Source organism: Maylandia zebra, linkage group LG17 (assembly GCF_041146795.1).
Source record: "Maylandia zebra isolate NMK-2024a linkage group LG17, Mzebra_GT3a, whole genome shotgun sequence".
In the NCBI taxonomy this organism is placed as follows: domain Eukaryota; kingdom Metazoa; phylum Chordata; class Actinopteri; order Cichliformes; family Cichlidae; genus Maylandia; species Maylandia zebra.
Genome location: NC_135183.1, coordinates 32,916,051 through 32,934,591, shown reverse-complemented (window position 1 = coordinate 32,934,591; position 18,541 = coordinate 32,916,051). Strand labels below are relative to the sequence as shown.

Genomic DNA, 18,541 nt, shown 5'->3' with positions numbered 1-18,541 from the left:
TTTGGTTGCTGGCAGATGTGTGGAAGATCCCAACTTGTCTGGCAGAGATATTCCCTTTTGATAAAGCTTAGTTAGGCCTGGATCAGGTGACCCCGAGTCCTCCCTTAGTTACACTGCAATAGGCTCAGGCTGCTAGGCCCTTCCCTTGAGTCACTGAGTGTTTCTTCTTCATGACCTTTTTTCATTCACTATTTCTTTATGCATTGTTCATGCATCTCTGGGTCTCTTCCACAGTTTCTTTGTCCCGTCTTCGTCCGATCACACCCAACCGGTCATGGCAGATGGCCGTCCCCTCCTGAGGAGCTTGTGGTGGACGTTTCTTCCTTTTAAAAAGGGTGTTTTTCCTTCCCACTGTCACCAAGTGCTTGCTCATAGGGGTCAGCTGATTGTTGCCGTTTTCTTGCCAAGTTGCCAAGGAATTATTGTTTCTAAGCCTGCATAAGGGGCGCTTTAAGTGGAAGTAGAGCTTTAGCAACTGATTTCAGAACATCTATCATTAACCTCAGCCTCCTGCCACCACTTACCAAGTGGTTGGGTAGTACACATTTATCTCTTGTAAGCAGTGGCTGCTGGATGGTTGCAAACCACTCGGAGCCTTTTTCATTTAACTCTATATTGTCAAGATGACTTTCATATGTCAAAAATCACGTGTCTGCAAAATCAGTGGTCAAGGCAGAAAGCCGTTTTTTCCCCCTAGCCTTCTATAGAGCCAGAAGTCGTTTTGCAACCAAATCTATCGCCATCTGGTGACCTTCAGGCAGAATGCAGGTTAGATGTATTTCTGCAGTGGCTTCAATTTCCTTTGTCAATCTTGTTCATTTGCAAAAGGTATATGGAAGTGCAAAGGAGGAAACAGTGGTAGTAAACAGGCCAATCACAGTTGTTGAAGACAGTCATCAGCTTATGGTGTAGGTTATGTCATAGGGTTTCTGAAGGGTTTGTTGTTATAATGTACCTAGAGCATAGCTTTAACCCTAGAACACTATTGCTGGGTGATTTTCATCCGAGCAAATACAGTTACATGATTTCTCTCTCCTGCAGCTGTTAGCGTGTCAAGGAGACTGTGCCTTCACCAGGAATATCTCAAATGTCCCAGGAATGGGTGGATCAAAGGCCAGCTTTCCAGTGTCATTTTTTATTTTTTTTTTTAAGGAATTTTTTCATTCTTGAATTCCTGATTTTTGTGTAATTTTGCAGCATTATTTTAGCATCCCCTCATGACACTTTTTTTCATTCTGTTAGACATGGCACAGTTGAAAGTAAAAGCAGACCACTCTGATTTGTCATGTGTTGTCATATTTTGATATATTTTGATGACAAGTACTTTTTGTTGGTCATATTATATCGGGTAAAAATCACCCGGCATTAGTGATTGCGTTACTATTTATAGCGATAGTGTTCTACGGTTAATACAGAAACAGAAATCCACTTTTGGATCAAAAAAGTATATTAATAAGACTAAGAATAATTGTAAAAAGTGTTTCATTTTGATTGAATCGTTAGCTGAAAGTAAATAAACACAATTATGGACATGGCGGTTTAGAACATTTGCTGGAAGCTCCTTTATCTCAGTGGGATTGTGAATACAGAATGCACATTTACGTGTGGATCATGGACTGTTTCATTTGTACTTATGCTAACAGTTAGGATGTGACTACTTTACCACAGGAACACAGAAGACGACGCAGTGAAAAGAAAAGGAAGAAAAAAACAGTGATATTAGACATGCAGAAAAACTGAAATATCCCATTAATACGTCCTGTGGCTCAAACAAAAAGCCTGCAGCAGAATACTCTCAACCTCGTGGACAAGCAACATTATCGCCCCCTAGACATCCGTGACAGCGAGACTGCTTCCCGCTCGCTACCTATTTGATGTTTTTAAACAATTTATATTTGTTATCATATCAAAGAGGAGGCGTGTGGCTATCAAACACAGGAGGTGCACACTCTCAGCCGAGGGGCCCTCTCAGCCAGCCACGCTGCATTCCTTATTCTATTTTATCTCTCTTGGTTTTTGACTAATGTCAGTAACAGCTACCGGTAATAAAATGCTTGTTAGAGTTTGTGCCGTTGCCTCGGAGCGTCGGCTTTGATACATTGTCAGGCCATTTGCCAGTGTTTCCTGATTACCTCTCCACCGACTGCATGTTTATTGATTGGGAGTTAATAAAGCGAGGGGCCTACGCTTATTTCGTCTTCGCCTTCTTTGCAAAAGGTGAGGCTTCCTTTGATGTTGATGCCGTACATTTTGAGGCAACATAAACGCTCGTGTGTTGTAATGTCAGCTTTGCTCCTAGCCTCCCCCCCCCATCCCGCTGCCACTTCTTTTTTCGCATCTTACGTGCAGTAATGTGGGGAAGCTCGTGTTGTGGCGACTCTTTCTGTCGTTGTTGGGAATAAATTGAAGGTGTGAGGGAAAGAAAAAAACAAATGGTGCCAATTACTTACATTACCTGCGGGCTGTCTAGGTGACTTCATCTTGCTGTCTGTAATGCTGACATCTAATTCTACAGTCTATCTCTGCATCTGGCTGTCTTCGCGTGTTAGTACCTTCAGATCTTTACGTGTAGGATTGTCACTGTGAGCCTGTCATCTCCGGATCTGTTTATCTGCTAGCTTCTATCTTTGTCTCCTTCCCGTCAGTCTTTCCGCACTGTCCGTCCCTATGACAGTCGGTATGATGATTCCATCCCTCACCAGCTGATTGTCTTTTGTCTCTGTCCTCTGGAGCTTCTCCCAGTGCTGTTTATCCTGCACCCTTCCCCAGACACAGACTGCCTTGGATGATTTTCTGTCTCTTCCTCTGGCTGTCTTATATATCCACCATCCACCACCGCCCCCCTCCGAACTCCACCGAGCCAAGCAGTCGTGTCAAATCAAAATAACATCTTTAAAAATTCAGTCAACATCACCCCTACAAACAGCGAGGGCCTCCTTGTTGGCTATTCATGTATTCAGGTGTACACCATATCATGGTGGAGATGCATTCTGAGCGTGCAGGGAGCCTTACATGGTGGTTCCATCAAAATTTGATGTATTCATTCATAGTCACAGGTAAACTCTGTTTGTTTGCAGATAACTGGGATGTTTACCAGAAGCCGGGGTGGACAGGAAAGCAGGCCGGCACATGCAGATCGGTTTCTTATCGGACAAGTGCTGGCCTTGCACCTGCTGGCCGTGTAACCCCTGCTAGGTCCCCAGTGGAACATGACACGGTCCCCCTGACTTTTTTTTTTCTTTTTCTGTCATCTTTGTGATGCTTACTTACAATTCCACTCGCTTTCTCCCTATCTTGATGTGTGCTTGTATTTATGTGTGCCGTACTGCGACAAACACCATATGTGCTCTGACTAAGAACCCCCCCGCCTCCATCTCTTCCTCTTCTCTCACTCGATTCTCGCTGTATTTACATCCTTGTTTAGTGTCACATTCTTGGGGTCAAACCAAAGCGCTGTAGCCTCAGGCAGCCTCCGAGGCTTGTGTATCATTGGGTTTGCTGATCACTTCCGCTGCCTATCATAGCCCCACCACTTTCCCAGACTTTTTTTTTTCATTCGTTATGATAAAAATTTCCAAAGTGCTTGTAGAGGCAGCTTGATCTGTAATAATATGTAAATGGTGAGTTCTGAGAGCTGATTTCCCTCTTCCTCAGCCTCTGTCACTTCCTGGAGTTTCTTTCCCCTTCTGAATCTGTCGTCTTCTTCCTTGGATCTCTCCCAAAATCTCATCGTGTCAAAATGCATTACGAACATCAAAATATTTCTGTTTACAACATCGCAGTCGTGTCAATTAAATCTGATAAATTATTCAAACATTTATCTTCCCCCACTATGCCCGGGGAATTTTTAATCAAGCTTCCTATTTGCTTTAAATTAGCACTGTCAAGTGTGTATTTGTGTAAAATCCCTGGTATCATTAAAGATTTATCAATTGAAAATCTGTTTGGGCTGATTTTACTGTTAATTGGCTAGGAGGCGTGCTCTGGGTTTATACTTGTCTGCAACAAGTGCTTCTGTGTTGGCTGCGAGTACAAAGATCTACATCCTCTGAGTTCAATTAACCAACAATTTTTTTGTGCTTACACTGTGCTTTTAAATGCACGACAGTTTTGATTTATTGTTCCTAGTTCAGCCAATAATTCTCTTTTACATCGACATTACTTTGACATTCACTAAGGTTATTGTTGTATTTACTACTCACTATTTGTGCTCTCTTAGAATAACGTGTTAACACTCAAAGAAATTCTGGCTTTAGTGAATTTCAGGGAATTGCATCACCCTTTGAAACTTATAAATGGTTTGCAACTTTTGCAGACACGTCAACATCTTCCATTCAAATTGTTGTGGCAATCTGCTTGTGACCCAGGGAGGGTTTTGGAGCAGGGCCCTCTTCTGAACCAATTTCACCCAGGGAGAACATTTTTTCAGAATGCTGAAAAAGATACATTCCCAGAGTTTTAGACAAATGTTCCTCTTTGGAAGAGTAACAAAGACCTTATAAGTAGGCAGAAGGGGGTTATGTACGGTGGCCCTGAGAGGCCAAATGGACTGCAACTTAAGAAAACACCAGCAATAAGAAAAATGCTGCAAAAGCACACAAAACACAACACAAATAGGAAAAATGAAAGCAGAAATAGGAAAAAACAGATTTCCAAAAGCACAAGGGAAGTATTTCTGGGGAGACAATAACCTGACGCACCAGTTGCAGGAACCAAAAGATGCTAAGAATTGAGCTGGGAGACACTTAAAAGAAGTGGAGAATCTATCGGTTTTGTGAGGAAAGAAAAGATGAGAGGTAAGTGTGTTAAGATAAGATTTAATTTTGAACTTTATTTATCCCGAGAGAAATTCTTTTGTCACGAGCATGCTCACAGCAGCAAGGTGAAAAGAAGAAAAAAGAGTACACAAGAATAGAATAAAATAGAATGCAATACACTAAAGTAGAATACAGTACAATAAAATAAAAATATAATACAATAAATAAAATAATAACATACCTATCAGTAAAGTGCAATACTTGTGCAAAATGAATACAAAAAAAAGATTTAAAAAGAAAGTAGTGTAGCAGCATATACTGTGAGAAATAGACAAACATACAATCAATAACTAACAGATGACTAATAATATTGCACAAAGAGTATAAAACAAAGTTACATTAATATTAATCCTAAAGGTAATCTACAGAGCGAGGAGGAGTTGTACAGTCTTATTGCCACAGGAAGGAAGGATTTCCTGTGCCGGTCAGTTCTGCATTTTGGGGCGATGAATCTTTTGCTGCGTGTGCTCTGATGGAGGCATGCATGGGGTGAGAAGAGTTATTCATGATACTGAGAAGCTTTTGTAGCATTCTCCTCTCAGACAACTTCACCAGGTTCTCCAGTCCTACACCCAGGACAGAACCAGCCTTTTTAACCAGCTTGTTCAGCGTGTTGGCATCAGACTATTAGGCTAAAAATCCGTCATCAGTATTATATAAATCACGAGATTAAAACACACTTACCTGGCATGTTTTGGTTTCCGTTTTCATTTTTCCTATTTCCTTTGTGTTTTGTGTGCTTTTGCAGCTTATTGCTGGTGTTTTCTTAAGCTGCAGTCCATTTGGCCTCTCAGGGCCACCGTAGTTATGTGATGTAAATTACAGCACTGTTGACAAGAGAACTTTGGTTTGTATCCTATTTACTTTCTGTTCCTGTTTTCTTTAAGTTTCTGTTTTCTTTCTGTTTCTGTCTACTCTCACTTTTACTCTGTTCATATTTAGCTGCCAGACCCACTTGTTTAGAATTAGGGAAAGGTTGTGGTTTGGGTTCAAAACCAGCCCTTCACAACATTTATCCTGTGCTTCAAAATGATGCCTAAGGATAGCCAGTGCATCTCATCAATATAAGATAAGTTGGGAGTAAGAACACGCTCCGCTGTGAGGCTTTTTTCTTTTCATTTTACAATCTGTGCCTTCCCTTCTTTTGAAAATTAAATATAATTTTGGAGTTACAGAGCCTATAAATGGAGTCGTGGAATGAATAAGTAAGCCAGCATAAAAGTGGGTAGGTATATTACACCTTCAGTATTACTTAAAATTTGTGAATCTCCATCTTGAGCTTCACTGAGGGGAGAACAATAACAAATTCTTTGCAATTTATCTGTGAGTCTATCTTTGAAGAAAGTTTTCCCATCACTCCCCATGGTGAAGCTCACAGTAAAGTGGCTTGGCTACAAATTGGATTTTGAAATACTAAAATAACAATCTTGTCTTCGTGATATCAACATGACAGTACTTTCTGTACCTCTTAACAGAGCTGTGGACCTGCAGCTCCATCTGTTTCATCCTTGCCTCTTTCCAGTCAAAGCAGCCTATGCATCTGCTTTGCTTTGTTGTATTGCTGATAGAGTTCCTAATACCCTTTAACAATAGGCTATAATTGTGATATTTTCATAGCCCCCCAAAAGCCAAATGGAAGTCTGAAGGTGATTGCTTTCATTGTTCTCTTTTTTGGTGCCACTGAAGACTCTAAGAAAAGAAAGACTAACTTACTCAATTTAAATATATTTATAAGCAAGCTCTAAACAGAACAATATGCTCCTCTAACTACTGCTTCCAACTGCTATTTTTTGTTGTGCGTTATGGCGTTATGGTGGCTTCTCAGTGTCCTTTGTTCATGCATATGTATCTTTACACAGACTGTATGTAAAAGATGAGCATACCCAGAGGGTCGTCACCTGTTGGATTGTGAAATTTCATTTTGAAGCCTTCATTGGAGCATTTTCACCATGTTTATCTTGGCATTTTGAAACCAGATATGATGAAAGAGAGGTCCATCTCACTAAGAAATGGAGTAACACTTCTCCTTTTTTAAATGTAATCTTCATCTTTCAGCTGACCTCTTTAGGGGCTCAATATATCCGCTATCCCTCCTCTGCACATGTCTGGGCCATCACAGCCTTACCTCTCTTCAACTCCAAACCACTCAATCTGAGCTGTTCCTCGGATTTGCTCGCTGGTCCATCCCGGTCACTCCCAATAAACATCTTCATTCAGTTCTTCTTCTTGTAACCATCCTTTTTGCTCTCTCTCCTTCTGTCACAAATCACCCCTGACAATCATCTCCACCCACTGCACTCACTTCTTCATCTCTTGAGCCTTATCCGTTTATTTGAAAGGGTGACCTGAGGTATTTAAACTCTTCTTCGTGTAATCCTATGGGGACCATTATTTATAAAATTAATATTAGAGTCTATAAACTCATTGGTAGTGTTTAATGAGGCCGTGAATAACAGGAGCTGAAAGCTTGTTTTCCCATATACCAAGTGCATTATTTTTGCAACTAAAACAATCGCTCTCTGTTGTCTGTTAGCCCGTTCTTACTCCCGAGGCGAAGTATAGTGACGACTTGTCAAGTCCCAAGGCGTTCCTGAGGTGACCTTCCGCGTTCTTATGCTACGCACCAGGTTATGAATGAAATCCAGTAGAATGACTCTCCTGAGGTAATACACATTCCAGCCACGTATTCTAGCCCTAACCCTAACCTTAGCACTAACCTTAACCAGCACTTTAATGACGTTAGATAGTTTTTTCCAAAGCGATTTAAGTAAAACAAACTTACAAGTGTAGATTCATTCCAAATGGTTCTCATGTTTCCTCATTTTTTTCAATCGTAATATATTTTCAATCTCGTGTTGGGTACCCGGAAGCGTAAAATGTTACGCTTTGGGAGTGAGAACGTGTTGGAAAGAATGGCATTGGCCTATTTTTTCCAGAAGCTGTGGAAGTTTGCTGGTTAACAACAATGTGGTTATCCAACATTTTTTAGCAAACTGCTAAATGATCTGATTCTTTAGTTATGTGGTTCACACTTGAATTTGAGTATTTTGGTAAAATATTGTATTGCACTAACTACAGTCTTGATTTAAGCATCCATTTAAGAATAGAGGTTGTCAAGAACCGGAACCTCTCAGCTATACTTGATTTTTTTTAAATGCACTTAATCCAAGATGGAAGACTTTTGTGCCACTCATTCTGACATCCATTGCAGATAACACATCCTCTATGTAGCAACCACAATTTAACTTGAGCACAGTTGCTTTGATTGAAATAACCACGTGTGTATAAAACTCAAAATGCCCATTTATGTATGACACACTGTCACTGGAAGTGAGAGTTTAACGAACTTGAGCCGTAAGCAAAACTAAAGCTAAATCAGCCATAGCAGCATAATTCAAGTAACACTTAAGTATAAATCACCAGATATAATAGCATGGTTAGCCAGGCCAGATGGCTACCACATGTCTGTCTGAGGACTCTTTGAGGTTAGTCTGAGGTCAAAGAGCAGACCTGTGATCCTCACGCAACTTCACTAACTCACTCTTTCCCCTCCTTTATTGTTCAGTTTCTTTCAATGCCGCCACTTTCTTTCACACACTTTTCCTCTCTTTCTTTCCTTTTGTCTCCACATTAAAGTTAAATATCCCTCAGCAACAGATTGGAGGAAATGGAGGCACAGCAAGTGTTTTACATTCTATTGCCCGCTTTACTGTTGTATTTCAGTGTGTTTTTTTTTTCTTTCTCCCAATGATTTTGGGCATGTTTGAAGCATTTTGAAGCCATATCACAGATGACATGTTTTGTGAATATTTTCATACAGTTTCCTTTTGTAATGCAAATGGCCGTGACTCTGTCAATAAGTGAAAAGGCAGACGCATGCTGAATGGATAGCCTGAAACTTTGGTGGTGCGGAGTTTTGACTGCTGTGAGCGATTGTAATGTTAACTGCTTGTGATGGGGGGTTGTTTAACGGCTTCACTGACTCGACTCAACCACACTCACACGATTTACAAACAGACACACGCACACACATCTTGTGGGTTCTCACGCTTGTGCTTCAGTGCTTCCCATCACAATTCAACCCCTAACATGCACACACACACACACACACACAAAACTCAGTGGGCTTCTAGGCCTCCCCATAGCCCAAAGAACCTGCAGCACATCTGTCTACACTGCATCTCCTCCTCCTCCTCTTTCTACTTCTGGTCCTGCTCCGCTCCTCTAACCATGGCCAGGTGTTTGCCCATAACCACACAGCTCTTCATCTCCAGGCCGTCAGACCGACGCTGATGTAATTGCTCTCTCCGCTGATCCATGAAAACAGAGAGAAAAGGCGAGGAAGAAAAGGGGAAAAGAAGAGAAAGACAGAAAGAGGGCTAGGTTTATATGACATGCAGGGAGGTGTGGGTGGCGAGGAAGAATGTGTGACTATTTTATAGAGGGTGGAGTGTGGATCTCTCTGCGTGTGTTTATGAGAAGGTCAGGGATAAGTTGGTTGAAATGTGTGCAGAGGCAGTAATGATTTTTGTTTGCGTGCGTGTGTGTGTGCGCGCATCGAAACATGTTTCCAGGTGTGTTCAGAGCCGTCTGCACGCATGTCTCGCCCAAAAGCGACTCCACTGTTTCCACATGTGCGTGTGTGTGTTTTTAGTGATTATGTTGTGATGTCCGTGTCAATTAATATATTCATGATATTTATATATTTAAATATATTTATAAGAGGTTAAATCCACAAGGGGAGGTGGCTTCTATTTTCCTAATGACATGCAAATGAGGTATAATTTTGCGTCGAGCTCAAGCCCATTCCACTGAGGTCTGCGGTGTTATGGGAATTATCAGTCTCTATAAGTGTCTAAAGAAAGGCTGCCATGTTGGTGGCAGTCAGGACTTAGAGTTGGTCCTCTTCAAAAGAAGAAAAACAAAGGACAAATTCCTGTTTAGGCACTCTTGTGTCATTAGATTTTAAATGAATGTAAAAGGAGTTTTAACAGTCTGGATTTAATGCAGTCAGTAATCATGAACTACAAGTGTGCCAGGCAATATAGCTAACAAATTATTCATGTGTATTTGGACTGATTGTATATCATAGAAAAGCTCCAGGGCTCAAAGTGATTCACTCCAACAAAATTATATAAAGACTAAAATAAAGTGATGAGATTGGATTTAAATTTCAATCTGCTACTTATCTAATATTATACATATACATCCATTACTGTGTCTCATTGACGCTGTCTTCGGCAAACTAACTAATTCATCATGCATATCCTATTTATTCCATCATGAAACAAACAACAGCATTAATTTAATAGCCAAAGATTGCAACACTTAGCGGAGATCCCCTGGAGTTTTGAATGAATTCTTGTATTAGATTAATGTTTCCTCCCCATGTGGCTAACCTGTGGCACACGCTACTGTATCAAATTAGAGAATCAGAGGGGAGAAAGCCTCCCGCTGATAAAGATCTAATTATAGCAAACACAATAAACAGCATGATTGTTTTTAATGCGTGCTACACAGATCGTGGAGCTTTATAGAGTGTGAAAGCACTGTGCACTGTAATATTTTATTTTGCGGATGATTAAATTACGACTTCCTTTGTGTTGTCATTTTTCTCACTTTTTTTTCAATTGTCGACTTACAAATTACTGGACATGTGAGCATATTTAAAGCTAAAATATCCAGGCTCATAGATATTTTGAGAACAACGCAATATAGTAGATCCTGCTGATAATGAATAAAACGCCGATTTGCTTTCTTGATAAACATAAGTTAAAATATATTCCTAAGCTTTTACCCAAAATATGCTAAAAACTGTAATATAATAGAGTAGACACTGGTGATACTGAATATATGCTCATTTGTTTTAAGAGTTAAACCAAAATATTTTCCCCAGGTTTTTACCCGAAATACGCTAGAAGTGACAATAAATGGGCAATGAGCAGCTAAGCTAAGCTAGCACTGAGAAAGGGGGAAATGAAGTTATTCTTCCCAAAGGTAACGAAATAGCATCTATCAAGTTAGCAATAAAAATTAGCAAATATGAGTGCTAGTGTCTGTATATTAATTATGATGTTTAAACCATGCAATATTTAGCTTTGCTCGAAGAATAAAAACAGAACCAACAGCTAGCTTTTTTCAATTTAAGATTACAAGCTGGCTTCTGAAGTTCCGCTTTCACATCTCGAGTTCAGCGTTCTATCTTTACGATCTTGGTTGTAATAAAAACTGATAGCTTACTAGCCATTGAGCATGTAGTTTCATACAATAGAAACAAACTTAATTTACAAAAAAGAAAAAAGAAAAAAATTAATTCCAAGTGGTACTCAAGGTCAAGGGCTCTTTTGTCATTTTAGGGAAAATAACCTGTGATTCATAATATTATATTAACATAATATTAACATAATATTTGAAAAGTTTAAATGGTGAAAAGAAAAGAAACAATTTTTATTTCTCACATGGTTCAATTATTTTTTTTCTATCTGGGACTTGGATGTCATTTGTTAAACTGTTGGCAGATTCCTCAGCTCTTTATTCCCATAAACACGGAGCAAAACCGATGCCAATTCAGCATAAGAAAATATTTATCTTGCAATAAATTGATTCTTCGCGTTAATTCATGTGTTCACTGTTGAAGTGCGCCTATTATTTAAGGCCGACTCTTTTTGTATGTCTAACTTTAACTGTCATTACTATCGTTGCGGTCTGGTTGATTGGTTGATTCATCATTTACAGTGTACGCTCTCTCCAAATCTCTTCCTCTCCAGCGATGCTGACATTTGGAGAATTCTTGATTAACATAATTAGACAACTTTGATGGGAGATTTGCAAAATCCCCCCTTTTCTCCCATCCTGACTTGTTTCCATGCAAGCTGTGCAATCTTCACATTAATGCTGGGAGTCCATGGATTAGTTGTGACATTTATAAGGGCATATTTAACCGCGAGATAGGCTACAGAAAAATATCCTCCCCGTGGAAAGACTAAATATGTCAGTGTTTACTGTATGGACTCCACTTTTTCTGCTCCCCCCCCCGTAACCGTGTCTATATAAAGCAGAAGCTGAAGAAAGAGAGTATTAAAAGAGCCAGACAGAAAAATAAAGAGACATAGATAGACTCTGGCATCCTGTTATTTCTCTACGAAGGAGACCAAGGAGAGCTCAAGCAGTTTATTGATTTTCAGAACTGCTCTGCTCTCATTGTTATCCCATGGTGCTGAGCACTGTTCATTGGACACACGCAGCACCTCAGGCTGTGATCCCTGTCTGAGAAACCCCAGATCTCACAACAGGCCCTTCCCACAACACACAACCCAACATCCCATTCATACCCATTCATGTATACATCTCAATAGCTTCCACTGGGGGAGTAGCAGGCAACCATAGAGGCATAGAGGCACAATCTCACATCTTTTGAAGTCTATTGTGTATGTGCAGTAGAAGATGGGGAATATACTCCTTTTTTCCAGATGAGAGAATTAAGACTAGGATTCCACTGTGTCATGTCGAGCAGGGTTTGTTGTGGCTTGGTGGGAGGCGACAGTTCGGATCAACAAGGCAAGCTCATTTATTTCAGTTTTCTGGAGTGACAGTGCTTATTCCCGCCACAGCTGTTGCACAGGTCAGTTTATATAAGCAGTCACTCTACAGTTTCGGATGTTTACCCATCATGGATCAGCTCATGCAAACAGGATCAAACAATCAAAGCGGCCTCACACATCCCTGTCCCATCCTGCTTCACATGCATTCATCAAGACAAGGAAAAATCTGTGCTTTTATACTGTCCACTACCCTCTCATTCAGACTGGGTCGTTGTGAAATTATGTCATGGCTGCTGCTCACCTTTAGCTTTGGTTTGTCTTTAATTATTGTCAGGGAGGAACACACAGCCCAGCTCATCAACTGGATAAATATTTGACCGCTATTCCATAAATTGGCATAGGGGTTTTTGTTTTAACGACGCATTCTGTCCGAGCCAGACATCATGCACCGAGCGATGCACAGTGAATTGGCTCTCTGCAGGTGACCGCAGCTTTTCTCGGCATGACGTAAATTAAAACTCACATTTCTGTTCAGAAAATGAGAGATTTCATACACTTCCCAAATTTGTCTTATTTAATTATAACCTATGTCAAAGCATAATTTAGGAAGCTTAGGCAGGGCATCGAATTAATCAAGAAATAGGTATGTTTGTGGACTGTGAAGGAGGGTTCAGGGAAGTGTCTCTCTGTGTGTGTGTCTGTGCGTGTGACAGTCAGTGAGTTCTGAATGTTGGAGAATATTTGTGCTTTGTTTGTGTATTCTTTTGAATGCGTGTGTTTGCGGGTGGCTGCGCGTGCCTCTGGGTAAAATCTGATCTGCTTCAACCCAGGGGGGTTTTACTAACAGGACTCAGGGGCATGTGCTGGCATCATGTTGGAAACCTCAAAGCAGGACACACAGGCTATGAGGCGTCATGCCTTTACAAATAAGGATCCCACTGTGATTTTAGCCAGTGTCGCTTTAGCTTGGCTTATGGTTTATGCTAATAGCTTCTGTAAAGGATCATAGAAATCCAAACAGTCTGACATTTTTTTGATTATCATTCCACATTGAGCAACAAAGGCAGCAAAGGACAAAGAAGACACAAAACTTTCAGGAGTAGAAATCTAACGTGTGGGTAATTGATTCATTCATTTAGGTAAATTTGGGTGAGAACTACAAAAACAAAAAAGTATGAAACATAATGAGTTTCATTAATGCTGCAGTCACATAGAAAACAGTGGATGGAAACCTCAACATGACCAAAACTACTGAAATCATATTCAACGAACCTGCATTCTCATTGCCTTTGAGATTCGTGCTACTGTCGTCAGCGTGACTTTGTTTCCTCAAGGGCGATAAAATGGCATTAACATTGAATCAGTTTGCTATCAGTTTGGAATTGAATGGGGGTTGCTGTGTATATGCAAAAAAAAAATCACATTAACTACTTACATTCAGAGTCCAGCCAGAATCTTACAGATCTGAGAAAAAAAACCCCATCACAAAGTTGCTTCAGGACAGCAGTTTAACTGCAAACTGACGTGATTGCAACATGTTGGCAATTTGTAAGCATTTATAAATTAAATTGCAGTTTGAAAAATTGAAAACATCAGACCGCCAGTGTCTGGGTAGAGATCTTCTCCCACAAGGCAACCTCTGTAACTGCCTTGCCACTGAAAGTGGTTACCCGGAAATTGAGGGTGTCGTACACTCAACCTCTGGGGAACCAGTTGGACACCACAACTACTTGTAATCAGTCTCCAACAGCAAATGCTATGCAATCCCTGGAATATGACCCATTTTTCCTGCTTGCACTGTCCCAGTGTCACTCTCATATGACTGAGCTATAAAGCTAAGCTGCACTTTCTCATTGAGTTGAAGTATTGTGTGCACTTTCTGCAAAATCTGAGTGATCTCTGGTCATATAAGTAACTATCTCTGTGAACCTTAGTGGCATGTACATAATGTAAAGTAGATGTTAGAACTGTCAGTGTAAAAGTATTAAAATGAAAATGTGACTAACAAGATGGGCTTATTGTGCCGGAAAACATGGGAGGGTAGAGTGTGCGAGTTTATGTTCCTCATATCAAGTGGTCTGCATTAAAACCTAAATAATAAACCAGTTTCCACCTTTCTCCAGTTTCCACATATCATCAAAATATCAGCATATGACAAGCCAATGAGCCTGAATGATGGGTCAAACACAGCTGCTGTCTCAGTGGCTTTGGATGATTGTCAATAAATTTCAATTAATTACAGATGGGCGTCAGCTTTGATCTCATATTCTTCAACAGGCGAAGTCATTTTGAATGCTCTCGAAAGCTGCAATGCAGGCACATGTGGATTCTGCATTGCCTGGCCCAAGCCATTGTGATAACCCGCCGAGTGGGCTCCTTGGTTCTTAATGTCATTTTTAATCGTCAATCACCTGTTATTCTCTGCCTTTATCCAAGCAGTACATATTTATGAACTCTGGTCCTTTTGTGTGAACATTTGCAACTGATTACGTGTGGTTTCACACTCCAGACTTGGATTCCAGATGTGCATCTATATAAGCAGAAAGTCAGTCTCTATTCCACTCCTAGAGTTTTAAGTAATTAAATAAAAATAGGTAGTTTATTAGCATCAAAATCCTAATCAGTTACTGCAACAGGGTTCATTCTAATCATGAAGAAAAGTTTCTTTAATGAGTCCATCAATTTATGTCCATTCGTGTTCATTTCCCATCCAGACAGATTAATTCCGTGCCAAATACAAAGTCTCTCTTTTTTGACAGTTGGACCAATAAAAGGTTGAATGTTTTGATCAGACAGCCTCAAACAATCTTTTGCTTGGAGAAAAAAAAGAAGAAAAAAGGACTTACCATAATACTATTAATCATGTGAGGGTGTCAAGGTTCAGCTGGTGTCACGGTCAGCTTCAAAGAGCTTTCCTTATTAAGTTCTACTCATTCTGCATGGACTTCTGTGTAAAATCTTTGAAGATTTGTTCAGGTACAGGTGCCTGTTCTTGCTGTTCAAAATGACAGCTCAACTCTTTCGCCTGGCCATTAAAGTCAATGCAGAGAGCAATGTGGGCCAATTTTTGCATTTCTATTACAACTGCAGGGTGCTAAGAAATAAGCTCATTAGGGCTAATTACAGATATTCTGTCCTAAAGCTATCTCTCATTGTCAGCTCAGTTTCTGAAAGAGTTGTACAAAAGTTTCCTCGAAAAACAAATGAGATTAGCAAGCTCATGATAAGAGTGGAGACTCACAGTTAATCATACAGATCACCTAACTATATACTTGGAATGCTAAAGCTTTGCAGTCCCATTATGAATATTTTCAAAGCTGCATTGAGCATTCGGGGAAAATGAAATCCTTTACATATATAAAAGTTTAAATCAAACAATCACAACAAAAAGGTTGTTTATTAGTGATATATATGTGTATATATATGGAGGAAGGTGCTAGTTAGCTTAGAAACCTCTAGGATTAAATTAAGTTTAGGAAGAGGTTCCAGAAATCTGCAGAGCCTTGTTTTGAAACTCAGTTAACACTACTGGAATCTTATGTTAAAACACCTTACTACTAATAACATGCCTACTGTACTGGGGTGATCTTTTTTATTACTTACTGTGTACTGGGCTCATGGCAGAAATCACAGGTAAGGATAATCCAGTTTATTATAGGACTGTTTTTTGCTAGCCAAAATTAGCACATCGTGGTGAATTTTGGATATGGCTAGCTAACTAAGCTAGCTAGCATGACGATTGGTCAACTTTTTCACGGTGGGCGGCAAATGACATCTGTCGAAATACCAAACTCTAATTCGTCAGTCAGCTGTTGCAAGCATGACATTAACTATGGCCATTTTTCTTTCATACAGAGCTAGCCAGACTCTGTTTGTATGAACGAATTCTTGGAAATCAGATCAATGCTCAGCAAATATTTGTGCTGAAGTCAAAGGATCTAAAATTAAATATCAATGTTTATGAAACCAAAAATATAAAATAATTAAAAAAAACTCACCATCACATAACAGTGTATTAAAGAGTTCCATCCATTTTCCTCCACTTATCTAATCCAGGTTCGTGAGGACAAGGAGTACATCCTGGACAGGTCACCAGTCTGTCACAGAGCCAACATACAACTATTCACACCTATGGCCATTTTATGATCACCAATTATTGGTGGATTTGAACCAGGACCCTACAGCTGTAAAGTGATAATGCTGACCATTGTACCACCATGCTGACCTGAAGGTTTTTAATCTTTGGTTTTTGTACAGATTACAGAAATGAGATACAACAACATGTCAGATACGTGTTTAAAATGCTGGAGAATGTATTTTATTACCTTTTGCAGATAATTAAGCTCACTGTTTGATCTTTGTTTTTTATTTTACACTAACTGGTAGATGACTCCAACCAAAAAACGAATGTGTATTTCTTTTTTCTTTTTTTAGAAGGAAAAAGAAAATTGATTTATTATACATAAATTATATATGTAATTATATTAAAGACACATAGAGGGTGTGCAGTGTGGAAGATGAAATACATGGTAGCCTGGAGTTGCAGTATTTGTTTGGGGCTGGGCTCCCTCCTTACTCGGCAAAGGAGGATTAGACTTGTCGGCAGCGTGTGCACCGACTGAGCCGGCGCTTCTCTTCGCCACTACACACTCTAGCAATCAGGCAAGCTGCCAAACAAACAGATGAAGTCAACAGAGAGATGCTTCCTTGTGTCTTCTGAGATGTGACTGCAACAGATGCAATGCTGACACCAGCGCTTGACACACTGTGACAACCCACTGTGTCTACACAGCCAGCTCCACTTTGACTTATTTTGAAAAAAAAAAAAAAAAAGGAGGCAGGGAGGGAGTGGGGAATGACACTGTGCACATGATCACACACAAGATAATGTTTGTCAGCAGCAACAGCAGTGTCACTATGTAAGAGAGACAAAGACTGACAACAGGGGTTGATTTCACGGTGCACTTACGTTGCATGTACAGTCTTCAAAAGATTACCATACGTCGAGGAGGGACCCTTCAAGTATAGGCTTTAATCTGTTTGTGTTTTATCCAGAAGCTGAACTGTGACCATTACACACTACCGAGGCCAAATTCATATTATTTAAATGAAAATTTAACTTTTTTCCCCCCTTTCAACTGTATCTCTACATTTGGCACCCAGTCAGGCAGGCTGAAAGCACTGCATGCTGGTTAATGGAGTTGTTGGCTTTGAGCAGCTCTAGAGGATGGAGTGAGGGAGTATCTGTATCCAGGTAATTACAGTCTAAGGGGGCACAGAGGTCCTCTGTGATTACACATCAGGCCTGTAATGGATTCAACACTTATAGACATAGAGAGAGGGAGGGAGCGAGACAGAGACACACATTCCTTACCTTCCTATCGTGAAGGCAAGGGACGGGCGGGTGAGAGCTGGCAAGGTGGGGCGGGGTAGGTAGGTATATCTGCAAGATGGATTACGTGGGGTTTGCCGAGTTCAACATTGACACAGATTCATCGTAAATCATTATGCTGGGGACCCTGAGTGATTTCTGCATTAGGAGCAGAAAATGGAGTTCATCCAGTCAATGAGGGAGGGCATATTTCACATCAATCACCTCCACACTCTCATGTTACCAAGGCTTAAATCTCACTTATATTGTTACCAATAGGGTTCAATGGCTATGATGGCAATCAGCAAGAATCTGCACTAACAATACCCTGCTGACTATAGAGAGGACACAGCACAGGACTCTGCTCCCATTTATGTGAAGAAAATTATATTTGAATTGAAATGGAGAAAGATAAAAGATAAAGTTGGAGCTAAAAAGGTTGTTGCGATTATTATTCTGTTGCATATTTACAGTTTTCAACTTTTGACACATGTTGTCCATCTTTGTGGTTGATTTACCACAGCTATTTTGTCTATTTTCTTTAGGTATGCAAATGGGAGTTTAATACTGAGGCTGACAGAGATCCAACCCACAATCTCATACAGGTACTTGGATAAAATAAAATATTGAATGGCAAGAACAACTGGAAAGCTTGACGACAGTGACTTGAAGGACAATCTGGCAACCGAATGAGCAATGGGAGGAATGACTTGCAATGTTTGCCACACAAAACATAGACAGGAAGTACTAAAACAAATTGGGAAACATGAAGGTAAGTAAGAAAGGCTGTGTGCCAGTACCTGTACAGAAAA

At 40.1% G+C, this 18,541-nt stretch overlaps 1 protein-coding gene across 3 annotated transcripts in view; it reads left to right on the top strand.

Moving 5' to 3' along the window:
* mdfic (MyoD family inhibitor domain containing) overlaps positions 1 to 18,541 on the top strand; it is a 52,872-nt gene that overhangs the window by 5,711 nt on the left and 28,620 nt on the right. For all 3 annotated transcript variants that reach the window (XM_004560848.2, XM_004560847.2, XM_004560846.2), the window contains exon 2: positions 18,275 to 18,501. The gene's annotated coding sequence lies outside the window, so the exon portion shown is untranslated. The remainder of the gene's footprint in view (positions 1 to 18,274; positions 18,502 to 18,541) is intronic.